We start from the raw sequence: 13064 nt of genomic DNA on the forward strand, positions 1-13064 counted from the left end.
TTTCCAGCAGCTCCCATGGCGCTAGTTCATTCGGTAACCGCTGCCTGTACCACCAGGTTCGTTCGGTAACCGGCTGCCTGTACCACTAGGGACAGGACCTGCACAGGCAGGGTGCGCGGCCAGGTGGGACCAGAGAGACCCCAGGACCTTGGGGCGGTGGCAGCGCAGGGCTGGTGCCAGGGTACAGCTGTGATCTGCTGCCTGCGCGTCCCACGCTCGTCTCAGCCAGGAGCCATGCGAGCCTGCACAGCTGGGCAGGGAGCAGTCTGGGGCAGTGACAGCGCTGAGATCCGCTCCCTGCCCACAACCTGCACCCATCGCAGGGGCGAGCAGGCAGCGGATCACACCTGGGCCCTGCACTGTCACCGCCCCAAGATCCCAGGGTCGCCCCAGCCGCCCACCCTACCCCAGCAGTAGGTGAAGGGCTCCTGAGCAGCAGGGCTGGGTCCAGTTAATGCACTCCACTTGCGTGCCTACTTGCAAAGTTGTATTATTTGCTTAATGAAGTAACACAACAGTCTCCATTTTTCTCTACCGCTACACTTACAGACGCTAGTTATCTGCTTATCAGTTAAGAGCCTGACACTTAAGACCTCTGGAAAGTAAAGCAATTGTACTCTGTGTAACTGGGTTGCTTGTAAATTTGACTGGCAGCCATCAAGTTTAAAGCTTCTAACTGCAGCTCTGAATTGACTTAAGATGCTGTCAATATCAATGCTGCGATAAGAAGCATAAGGTACTCTGAGAAACAAGGGAGTAAGCCTTAAGAGGCCTGAAGAATTCAGGGCTAGCTATCCCAGAACATTTACTCCAACTCAGTGTAAGCGACACTCGTTGGTGTCTATCCGTAAGTCCATTACCTGATTCTGGTCCTAAGGCTATAGACTTAGAATACACTATATACCTCTCCATGCCACTATTCCAGTCCTGAAATGTATCCCACCAAATCTCTGTGATCCCAGTTAAGCTGGAGTTTTGGTTGTGTTCTAAGATTTTGAGCTTTCAGCAGTTTATGCCCCAAACTCCTGGCATTTATAAGATGTCAGAAATTCTTCCAGTTACCTCATGATGCTCTTTCCTTTTATCTCCAGTGATTCAAACACAACTTCCCATTCTCCCCTAACAGATTTCAGTGGCTGCCTTTGAGAGTCGGTGGGTGCTGTCGGGGGTGCTCTGCTCAATGACCCTGAAAGTGCACTTATTTTTTTAACCCTTTGACCACCTGCACATCCTTTAGTCATTTTTTGTTCCCTGCATTCAATTGTCTGTGTCCCCACTAGCCACCAGTTAGAGGGGGCTACTAAGTAAATGTGGTGGGCTGTGGCCCACAACCCCAGCACAGACAATTCGGCCTAACTGATTTCAGCCTTTTGGTCAAGTCAAAAGAACAGAGTCCAGCTGGCTGCGGGTACGGGCTGCAAGGGTTAGCTGTAGGGAACCTTCATCTGGTCCTTCCCAGAATTGCTAAACTTGTAAAAGGCGTACACCTACAGGCCAAAGTAATGTTACAAATTGTCTGTTGAATTACAATAAGCTAATGGCAAAAATAAGGAGGCCACAGTTCAAGTGGGCTATTTATTCTCTGCATCCTTATCCTACTGCACTTTGTTCAGAAATTTCCCAGAAGCCAAACAAAAGCCTTTAGTAAAGACAGGACTTGTCCCCTGGCAATTCATCTGTAAGCTGGCCTAGAAGAGAACATTTCCCTGTTTAGAAGACAACTGTATTAGAACTTTGCTCCTCGCAGATGTCGTTTCAGAAGAAAATGCATTTTTTAAAAATAATTTTACTATTTTGAACTGCTTATCTTTGTTATCAAGTAATTCAGCTAATTGCTTTACTTTTGTTAATTCTCTCTTTTATGAGTTTTAATGTGTGCTGCATTTGCATCCTAATGGGGTAGCTCTGGTGGGAATGCTAGTTTAGGCAAAACAGCAGCTGCTGTTATTTTTTTTAATCATTACACCATAAAAGGTTACCCTAAGCAAATTTAGAAATTAAAGCCAAGATATTCAGAAGTTACTAGGGCAGCAGCTATCAAACCTTTTAGACCAGAGCCATTCCTCCATAACATTTGTGGCTTGATCAGCCCCCCGTTTCAAAGACGTAATTTATTTTTTATAGTGCTTACCTGCTTGAAGAGAAGCTGGGAAGGATGAGGAGCAGCCAGACAGGGAAGAACCTGCACTTATTTCCTCTCCGAGCAACACCCTTCAAAGACTGTCGCAGAATCCTGGTTGCGAATCACTGTACTTGTGCTTTAGCTGCCATAACCAAGACACCTTAAACGGGCCTACTTCTGAGAGCAGTAGCTGGAGCAGTCGCTAGAAGGAATAATTGAAGTACTAGCAGAAAGCAAAGTAGTGTTAGTATGAATTTGTCCTATTTAGCTTCTTAAGTTAACTTCACAGCTTAATTGTAAAACTTTGTCATGTTTTCCCACTAATGGTGGTCAAATGTGGGTAAGTAACCTGTTGTCATAGTTAGTTGTTAATTACTTTTTTTTTTAGATCTTAAGTATTTGCTATACATGTTATAGAAAATACCTGGAATGTGATACCTATGACATGTTGAAAATTGAGTTGAAATGAGTAAAATTCACAGCTCATAGAAATCAATGACAGAATCTCATGCTGTGAATTTTACCCATTTCAACTCAACCGCCAACACTTCATAGGTATCACATCCCAGTTATTTTATATAACATGTACAGCAAACACCCTAGATCTAAAAAAGTAATTAACCACTAACTATGACAGCAGGATAAGTATCCACATTTGACCACCATTAGTGGGAAAACATGACAATACATTTGTTTAGATTCATCCTACGTGAATGGACATATATACATGAATAGACATATATATTCCAGACATAGTCATCTAATCAGTTTAGAAAATGAACTACTAACCCCCCACCCCCAACACACATCTCCCCTCCTTCCTTTCCCCCACCCCTGCTGTGGACAGGTCCATACAACTAGAGAAAAATGTCTAAAAGATATACCTTGCCCAACAGATCCCAGCCTGTCAAGCAAGCTGTGAAAATGCAGTTTAGCTTTTCAAAGGCTCTTAATATATTTACAGCAAGAGAGAGAGAAAATATAAGCAAAAGTACAGCTTCCATAAGTCACCAGAATCCTTGGTGAGACAGTAAAAGATAATGGAAAGAAGTCAGACTGAAGAGATTAGAGAAAGAGGACAGTACAGGAGATGGAGCCCCTTAAGAGGAAGTTAAAGCCAGTAGGCAAATCAACCAGCTGGCACAGTTCAGCAAAAATTCAAATGTTCAAGCTTATTTTTCCTTCTTTTTTTCTTGGTTCGTGATAACAAACAGATGCAAAAACTGAATTGTGCAAGTGTATTACACACACACACAAAGCTCTTGCTACTGTTAGTTTTTCCTCAATCTTATGGAAAGACCCACACAAGACCTCCCTAATCCTGTTTCTCCTTTCTGCTGCCCTTTCTGTAAAAGGCAGTAAGCTGTAAAGTTCATATTCTTGCCTCTAGCCACATGTCCTGAGAGAACAGGTCATTTATAGACAAGTTCCAGGAGTGCGGAGGTGCTTTAATTAGAGTGTCTCCGAGAGCCGCTCCAATTAAAGCACCTGGAGCATCACGTGTATCAGCGTCCCCGTGCTGAAAAATGGTAGCAGGGTGCCTTAAAAGCTCATCAAACGAGCTTTAGTTAAAGCACCCTGATCACCATTTTTCAGTGTGGGGACAGTGATACACGTGACACTGGGGTCTGCTGGAGTACGATGTTACCACGCTCCAGCAGACTAATTACAGCGCATCGGAGCAGCCTCCCTGCATGTGTATAGGTGCCCAAAGTTCTCAGTTTGAGAAGAGCGGATGCACTGTAACGGTACCCTGAGAAATGGACTGACATCCCAAGGTCCAAGTAACCAAGAGTGCAAAATACAAGACTCAAAAGAAAATTATTTGCTCTTAGATTTCAAAGAGAACTTTGATGACTTCCATCTCTATCTGCTCATTTAGACTGACATTAAAAACCATCAGGAACGTTTACATGCTAGGACAATTTGCATGCCATTTTGATTAGATTTACTTTTCAGTTGCTTTAGGTAACACATTGGTAAAAACAGGGATAAATATTGTAGTCTTTTCTTTAAAACAGTTCCCAGGGGTTCTCACACAGGTTCAGTGTTTTTTTGATAGACACTACATTACATTATTTCAGTGCTAGAAGAAGCTCAATGAATTGCTGAAAGCTGTTTTCAGAAACAGCTTAACTTCCCAATACAGGGAATATCTAGGCCATTAGCCCTACCTAAAAAAAATGTTATCCTAAAACCTCAAATAAACAGGCGCTTGGCTGTCATGTTCCAGCATTTTAAATATACCTTTAAAGGATTTGTTACAGTTTATACAATTTTCAAGATTATATAAAATATATATTTTGCTTACTTGTCCCTGTTGATTCTACTAAAAAGTACTACTTTGAGACCACAGGAGGGCATCACAATGTAAGAGATCATTTTGGATTTGTAAAGACGAATAGAAGACTCTGTGCATTCCTTTCCCAACACAAGACTCCAGGAACTAGCATTTCTTTTATAACAGCTTATACCAAAAGCATCTTTGTAAAGAAATGGTTATATAAGTTCTTGTCATAAAAAAAAAACAAGTTTCAGCCATCAGTATAGTGCATCAGAGAAATGTATGAATCATGACAAGAACATTGAAATATTGGGAAAGATCAGCAAAAGTGATGGAAAGACTTTCAGCATTTGCAAACAGCTCTTACAGGTGCAAAATAGCTTTCTGTTATGTTTAGGGACAATGAAGTAAATACCTGCAATAGTTGGACCTTTGTAAGCCCTGTCCACACACAAAGTGATATCTCTTTAATTACAAGTGTGACTTTAAAGAGATTTAAAGAAGCTAATGCAAACACCTGGGTAATCCTTAATTTCATTCATACCCAGTTTAAAATCAGAACAGCTTGCCTCATTAAACTGGCAAGCACAGTGTCAACTGTTTCCAGTTTTAAAATGATATAAAAGTGTCTGCACAGGACACCAATGCCTTAAAACTTGAGTAATACCCTCCTTAGTTTGGGCAGGCTACTGATGCAAGTCATAACCATGCTGGAAGGTTTAACTGGCAGACAAGGTTCTTTAGGTAGATCTGATATCTTCTTTTAAACCAACTCCTTGTCTGCCTATGTCCTTAGACCAACACAGCTACAGCCTATACCCCTGTACCTAGTGCTGAAGAGCGATTTTGGCATACTGGCATAAACCAGTCTCATCTATGCTAAAGAAAATTCTCTCCCGCCACCTCCCAGGTCTAGGCCTAAATCACCATTACCCTTGGTTGCTCATTCTTGCCAGGAGCTGGCAAGAATTTCACTAAATGGCTCTTAATATCAATTTACCTAAACCAAAGTAGTCCTCTGTACAGACCAAGTCTTACCCGTTGGCAGGCAGAACAACTACTAGGGCCCATAAGATTTGTGTGAGATAGCTTTGTAGACTCAGTCCCATATGGATACTTTGCCCTTTGAAGACTATGGCACTATAACAACATTATTGTAATACTTCACACACAATAATGTATACATATAAACCTGTATCTAATATCTATTTACAACCCACCTGAGAGTTCCTTGTGCTTTCCAGACATGAGGTGCTCTGTCCACACTGATCAGAAAGGGAAAATGAAACATGGGCTGAAGTCAGAATTTTCCAAATTTACACAGGAGCAAGCGCCTGTCTCCTTCAGAGCTCAGGGTCCCTTTGGAGACTTTTCAAAACAGCATTTTGGTTGTGACCAAGTCTGGGTGCTGAGCCCTTCAGAAATGGAGGGGCCACAATACAAATAAGGGGATGACCATTTAACTGTGATTTAGCCAGGAACTGCTAATCCAGTCATGTTAAAGGCACACCTGGACCAGGAGACAAAAGAGACCTCTTCGTATAAATGTGCTCAGAAACTTTACTCCAAACAAATTAACACTCCTCAGACAGAGAAGATTTCACAATTGACAGACATTATTTATGGGCAGAAGGAGGGCATCACAGCAATGCAAACTTCCCAATTTGGGCCTTCAATTCTGAGAGGAAGGAATGCACTAAGAAGTACGTGCCAGCTGTCCTTGGAACAGCTCTTGTTTTTCAGCACAGTATTTACCTTTTCTTGTTCTTAGGCTGCCTTTCAATATGCTTTACAGCCACCAAAGCCTTGACCTCTTTGTTAAAACTGCAGACAGCAGCATAAATTACCACTGGTTTCAATGGGGTTATTTAAGAGCACAATGAAAGAAAGTGCAGATCAAGAGGACACTGAACAAGTATTTTCTTACGAGGACAGAGGACACATAAGATTCTATGATTAGGAAATATGGCTGCATCATAAGGTACCCACTTTCTTGTTTTGTTTTGGGTTGGGTTTGTTTTTTTTTTGGGGGGGGGGAGGGGGTGTAGCAGAAAGCAATTTACTTTTTGTAATTGAATGTGATGACCTCTTTTCCAAATAAGAAGGATGTTCAACTAATTGAGTAAACTGAATGGGTGCCTAATACATGTGCTCCAGCATGTTCTGAGAATGAGATTAATCAAGTCTGCTCTGCATTCTAATTAGGATGCTTTAGCATTGCCACAGCATCATGTGTATAGGCCCCTGTGGGTTTAAAAATGGCCTTTGGGGTGCCTTAACTAAAGTTTGTCGAATGAGCTTGACTTAAAGTGTCCCGCTGCCATTTTTAAATACACAGGGGCTTAATACATGTGATGCTGCAGCATTTTAATTAGAGTGGTTCCTGGAGAGCCAGTCTAATTAAAACGCCTACCCCGCCCACCCCCAAGCATGTGTACAGGCACCCTATTATGTTCCTAGGTGTTTTATAAGGACAATATGCTGGCAAAGAAACAGAACAACATGTCTCTGTAGCACAAGTCCAAGTTAGAAAACATCATGGAATATGGCTAGTATCTGATTTCCTTCCTTTCTGTTGGTGGCTTTTTCCTTTTCCCTTTCTCCCTTGCGTGGTCCACCCCATTTCCACTTTCATAGATTTCATAGACACTAGGGCTGGAAGGGACCTCGGAAGATCATTGAATCCAGCCCCCTGCCCCAGGGGCAGGAAGTCAGCTGGAGTCATAGGATCCCAGCAAGATAAACATCCAAAAACATCCATTTCTTCCTAGAGGCTCTTTTTCTTTCTTTCCTCTTCCCCAGTGGTTCACTTTCTGTTTTCTTCCCTCTGCCCTAGGTCCTGCTTTCCTATCTCTTTTCTAAGGGTTCACTACAAGCCCTAGATTATAACTCGGGGAAGGAGGAGGGAAGGTAACTGGATGAAGTTAAGATAAAAATTAAGGCAGAAAAAATTTCAAAAAAAGCTTCTCAACTGGGGTTTTATTAGCCCCCACGGATGGAGGAGGATGCTTTGCCTTTTTGCTCCAGCTGGGAGCACTCTGGCCCCCAGTAAGGCCAGGCTGTGAGTTTCCTGGGAGGCAGAGCTCCAGGACCCAGTGGCAGCGGTAGTTGTTTCTCAGCGGAAAGTCTCTTTTTACGTATTTTCCAGTTACATTAAAAGTGTCTTGCTGTTCTGTACAATGCTGTTGCTTTTTTTCCAGTTAGTCCAAAACCCCATCTATTTCATGTTCTGCAGAAGCTCTGGAGGGCATATTTTTGTCTTGCTTTTACATGACTGACATTTAGCTTTATTTGAAAACAGCAGGAGGGCTAACTCTATAAAGTTCTTATGTGCAAGTCTGGAATTAGTTGTAAAAACCATCATTTCTGTTTTCAGATTTTTTTAAATAGAAGCCGTATCAACACTAAGCTTTCTATACACAAAATATCAACTTAGGATTCACATCTTGAGCTGGAAAGCCAAAATTGTTATCTTTCTGAAACATACAGAAAAATGGAAGAGAGATTGCAGTTAACAGGAGAGGAAAATATTTTTTGGCCATTAAATTGTCCTTAATCAGCCCTGACACTCAGGCAAAACTCCTCTTGCATTCAGTGGAAATTTGACTGAATAAGGACTGCATTATTTGGCTCTTAAAAGTGAATTCACTTCCACTGCTGGAAGCCAGCAGACTCCTCATTGTTGGTCCTTGCAGTAGTGGTGGAGAGGTACCTGGGGTAGTTCCAAAAGTGGGGAGAACAGGCAGAAGAGGCTAAGAGGAAGGCTTACTGGGAGATGTATTAACTCAGCATATTGCCTTGACATTGTCTTCCATTACAAATCAATTAAGTCTCAGCGGAAATGTAAGATTGCTTACCTGGGAGTCAATTCTTGCATCAGGCAGAAAAGAGAGCAAACTGTGCCCTGCTGTCTTGCTGGGTGAATTTATCCCCATGGCTGTAAAGCATTCTGACTATAGTAATGACACTCATTAAAGAATGATTGTCAACAATAATATAGAAATAAGTTAAAAACAAATTAGTCCTTGTAGAATAACTAGAGAGAGTCCTAGTCAGTGTACTTGGAAATTAGTCCAGGGTACCATCTTTGGATGCAGATTTAAACCTTTCACATTGACCAGACAACAATGAAATTAAGTAGGTGGCAGACTGAGGTGATGCACACGATCACCGAACATCCTCACTGTTACCTTGTACTGAATAGATAGTACTCCACATGACGAGAGGGCAGGCCTTGCAAGAGCCAGCCCCTCTCCTGAGAACCATAGATGCATCAGATCCAGGCTCTTTCCCAGCATCTTGCAAAGAACACAATAGTTCTCCCCAATCCTTTTCAGAGAATCATAGAAAAGTAGGGCTGGAAGGGACATTTGGAGGTCACCTCGTGTAACTATTCCTTCCCCCTCCCTGCCGCCTGAGGGAGGATCATTTCTATTCAAACCATCCTATACAAATCCTTGTCTAACCTATCAGTAAAACTACATAGTCAACCTTGACACACAGGCATACGGTATAATACCCTAACATGCCACAGGTAAATCGGGGCAATGGCACCCAGTGTCCTGCGGCTGCAGGGACTGTTACAATACCTTGGATCTCCCAACAAAGAAAACCATACAGCCCCTGCTACAGAGAAAGGCAACTCCCCCCACCCCCCGGTCTGTACCAACCTGACCATGGAGTACATTTCTTTCTTGACCCCAAATTAGGGTGGCCACTGACCCATCCCCAGAATACAGGACATCCCTTTGGTGAGGGGTGGGACCACTGCTCCCCTCAGCCAATCAGCAGTGAGGGGCGGGGCCACCTCAACCAATCAGCAGTGAGGGGTGAGGCCACAACAAAAAGGCCACCTCCCTCCCTGGCTGTGCACTGCCCTACCTCTAGACAGCCAACAGAATCACAAGGACAAATGATTGACATGTATTTCCACCAATGAACTGAAAACCAGGACTCCTCATTCAGAAATGGACAGGGACAAAGGGTTTAAAAATAGGACAGTCCAGTATAAAACAGGACCAATGGCCACCCTACCCCAAATATCACAATCAGCCCCTGAGCAAAGAGGAAAGACCCTCTAGCCAGGTACCTCTGGATTTTAGTGCCAGCAGGAACACGGGCACATGACAGTCAAAACCCCAGCCCTGGCTGCAACTAGCACCCAGTGCTTCTGAGGAAGGTGAAAAAATCCTTTTTCCACCTTTCCAAGTGTACAGAGCCTCTCCTCTGCCCACAGCACATAAACTGATTGACAGAAATGCTGGGATACCTTTTTTCAGTGAGAAGTCAAATTAGTTCTGCACATGTATGCACCAAGTCTCTCCACAGCTGCCTATAATCCTAGAAAAAAAAATCCACAATGCACGCCAAATATAGAATCAGTAATTAGTCAAATTATAACCTATGCTTTTCAGTTTCAAAGGCCCTCCTCACAGCTCTCCCCTGCTAGATTTTAGCCATGGAGCTGTTAAAAAGGTAATGCTTTATTAATAATAGAAAAGGTAGAGATTCAGACGATCTTCACACACATGCACACAATGTCTGAACCCTTCCAAATAAGTCACTTCCGGGAAGAAATCAAGTGTAAAAAAGTATCATCCTGGGGGAAAGTTTTTTTAAAGATTTAGAAGACTGAAATGGGGCATCTAATGAAAGCTGCCCACAGATCTTAACTATTTTTTTAAGTATTATTTAAAAGCAATTTGCCTGACTTGATGCTGCCTCCCAACTGGAAGCGACATTGATCTCCAACCCATTCAAACCTCATTTGAATAAGATGTAAAAACTAAATGAAGTCCATGTTATTGCATCAGTTTAAAAAATAAGTATGCTATAGTTAATAACTGATTTGAAACCAAAACCGATTTTAAAACAGTCGTCTTTTGATTGTGGGCATGACCTAATTAAGAGGTAAGGACTGGAATGATGAAGTAGTGGTATCACAAAGCTGGTTGCCAGAACAGTGAGAAAAACTTTCATTTGGGGAATTCCAGAGTTTTTTTGCAATGATTCCCACCCCCCAGATCATAAGCCTTTATTTTATTAAACTTGGCAGGGGGAGCAATAATAGGAAATAGGGAAATGCAAAGAAAAAGGATTAAATGGAAAAGAAATCTCTACAAGTTTCTCTTCCATCACTTCGCATTCTTTTAGTTTCTTACCATTAGCTCACCAATCTGCCCCCAGATTATTCTTGTTTATCCATGCTTCCTTGATGGATTAGCAAAATCCGTCATGGAGATTAGGCCAAATCTCAGTTGTACTGGTGTGAATCCAAAGTACTACTTTTCCTTGAGAAGAAGCAAAAATGGTATAGATACATTACTTAAATGTAGCTTTCTCCAGGATGAGAGGGCAGTAGCTAGGAGCACAACAATAATCCTGCACAGCTCTGTAGTGAGAGGCAATTTTAACCAGCACACTAGACACAGCTCTCACTCTTACGGAAGAGTGGGTGTGCCTACATGAGATGGTTTACTGCTCAGTAGAGCTAATTACTGCTCAGTAAGTGTCCACATCTACACGTATAGATATGTACAGCACAGTAAGTGGTTCTAATCACGAGTAAATTTGCTACCTGCAAATGCAAGTAGCAGATTTACTTGTGATTAGTAACTGCACAATAGTGCATGTGTAGATCCCTGACCAGGAGTAAATGTGCTCCCAGTCAGCCGGGCAGCAGCAGGCAAGAGATTGCTCCTTGCCACCAGGAGCTGCCTGTTGCTGGGGCGCAGGGACAACATCCCAATGTCCCAGCAGCAGGGAGCTCCCAGCCCCCACTCATTATCAGCCAGCACCAGCTCTATGATTGCAGGGCCAGCACTGGGAGGCCCTTATCTCCCAGCCCAAGCCCCGCAGTGGCAGGACCCAGGCTGGGAGATCCTTATCTCCTAGCACCAGCTCTGCAGCCACTGCTGGCTGCCTCACTGGCGGATCGGGGCGGGGGGGGGGGGGACCTGCCGCTTGCCTGCAGCTCTTTCCAAGCCCCCTGCCCCCAATCAGGGAGCCAGCGCCAGGACCTCCCTGCTGCCAGGACAAGGGAACGTTGTCCCCGCATGGACTCCAGTGGTAGAGCCCACCCCAGCAGCAGGCAGCTCCCTAGAGGCAGGGAGCAATGTCCCAGCCCCCGCCAGAAGACAGCTGTCTCCTGGTCCAGTGCTCCCTGCCAGCCCCTGGGCTAGCACCCATGGGAAAGCTAGAGCTCCCCCTGGCTGCTGCAGGGGGCCAGTGCAGGGCCAGAAGGGGCAGGAGCAGATTGCTTCCATGAGCAGCAAATCTGCTCCCAAGACCCTACATGTGTAGATGCCTGCCCAGGTCAGCTTACTCTAGAGTAAATCCTGCATTATTTGCATGTGTAAATGTGCTCAGTGTCTCAGGAACTTTAGTGTAGACACCGAGCACACTGGGACCTCTTTGCCTTCAATGGGAGTGGAAAGTGATCTGCATCTTTCCCAAAACCATTCCTTTTTTCAGGTCCCACATCAGTTGTAGTCACAATTATTCCAAACCCAGAATTTTCCGTGCTGCTTTAAGTGGCAGAGGAGAGGCACAATCCATAGATCCAAATGATTCTCCTTGAATCTCTGAGTGGCTTTACTTCTAAGTAGTTTGACAACATGAAAAAAACCTCCCAGCAAGTGAAGGTTTTATTACCTACTTTCTTGGTCATTGTAGCAGGGGATCCTGGGGAATAGATTAGTGAAGAAATGCTTCCATGAATAATCTCACAGCATCAATTAATCAGCCTTGTCAGATGATACTGTACCATCACCCCAGGAAGCACAGTTACTTTCATCCACATTATAGTATCATGGAAACTGTAACCTTTGGAGAGCAGTCCTGGAAAAAATGAGGGGCAGCTGGAACAGCAAAGAGGTACCTATTTTGGAAAAGTGTGGAGAGAGGATGCTGGGATGCAGGTAAACAAGGGCATGAGAAGCAGAAGAGGGTGTCGGCACGTTCTGGAGTGTCACCAGTGAGGAGACAGACTACTGAAGATACAAAGGGAGAAGAATATAAGTTAAGTCCACAAATAAATGGACATTTGGGGCCTGAGGACTTGTCTAGCATAGGCACTGACTATTATTTTTGCCAGGGATGGAGGAGGACCTAAGATGATGGACATGTGGAAAGTTTTATGCATTTCAGATGAACGCCTTCTTCCTGAGGTGGGGCAAGGCCCTCAGGTCCCTGCAAACTCAGCACCTATGCTGTCTAGGATCCCCAGTCATAGACATGGACCCGATTATTATAGGCACTATACAATAAGAACAAAAAAAATGATCTGTGCCCCAGAGACCTGAAAATCAAAGGGCATGTCTATATTGCAGTCAAAGGGGTGACTACAGCTCATGTAGCTATGCCCAAACTAGCTATAAACTAGCTAGCACTGGGAATGCAACACAGGGTCCAAGCTAACTGGCCAAGTAGCTATCCAGTCTTGGCTGAGTTTCATGGCTTGGGATGAGATTTGGGCTGGCATGACTACATTGCTATCAATACCTGAGCTAGCCAGACTATAGGTAACTCACCTATGTCTATACAGTCTGAAGCTACATCACTGAGTACAGTGTATAGCGTACCTGCTGTTGTGTCTTCAAGTGAATCCTACACATGGACGGAAGGCTTCCAGAGCTGGGCATTCCCTTGGAAAAGCTC

General features: G+C 43.7%; 1 long non-coding RNA gene across 1 annotated transcript; it reads right to left on the minus strand.

Annotated features, from left to right (window-relative positions):
* Positions 1-293: 293 nt before the first annotated feature.
* Positions 294-11154, minus strand: LOC132243350 (uncharacterized). Its single transcript, XR_009454814.1, has 3 exons — positions 5627-11154; positions 2132-2345; positions 294-1706 (listed from the first exon to the last, which is right to left on the minus strand). It is a non-coding gene; the product is annotated as an uncharacterized LOC132243350 (long non-coding RNA).
* Positions 11155-13064: the final 1910 nt, after the last annotated feature.

The sequence above is a fragment of the Alligator mississippiensis genome, chromosome 9 (assembly GCF_030867095.1).
Source record: "Alligator mississippiensis isolate rAllMis1 chromosome 9, rAllMis1, whole genome shotgun sequence".
Classification (NCBI taxonomy): domain Eukaryota; kingdom Metazoa; phylum Chordata; order Crocodylia; family Alligatoridae; genus Alligator; species Alligator mississippiensis.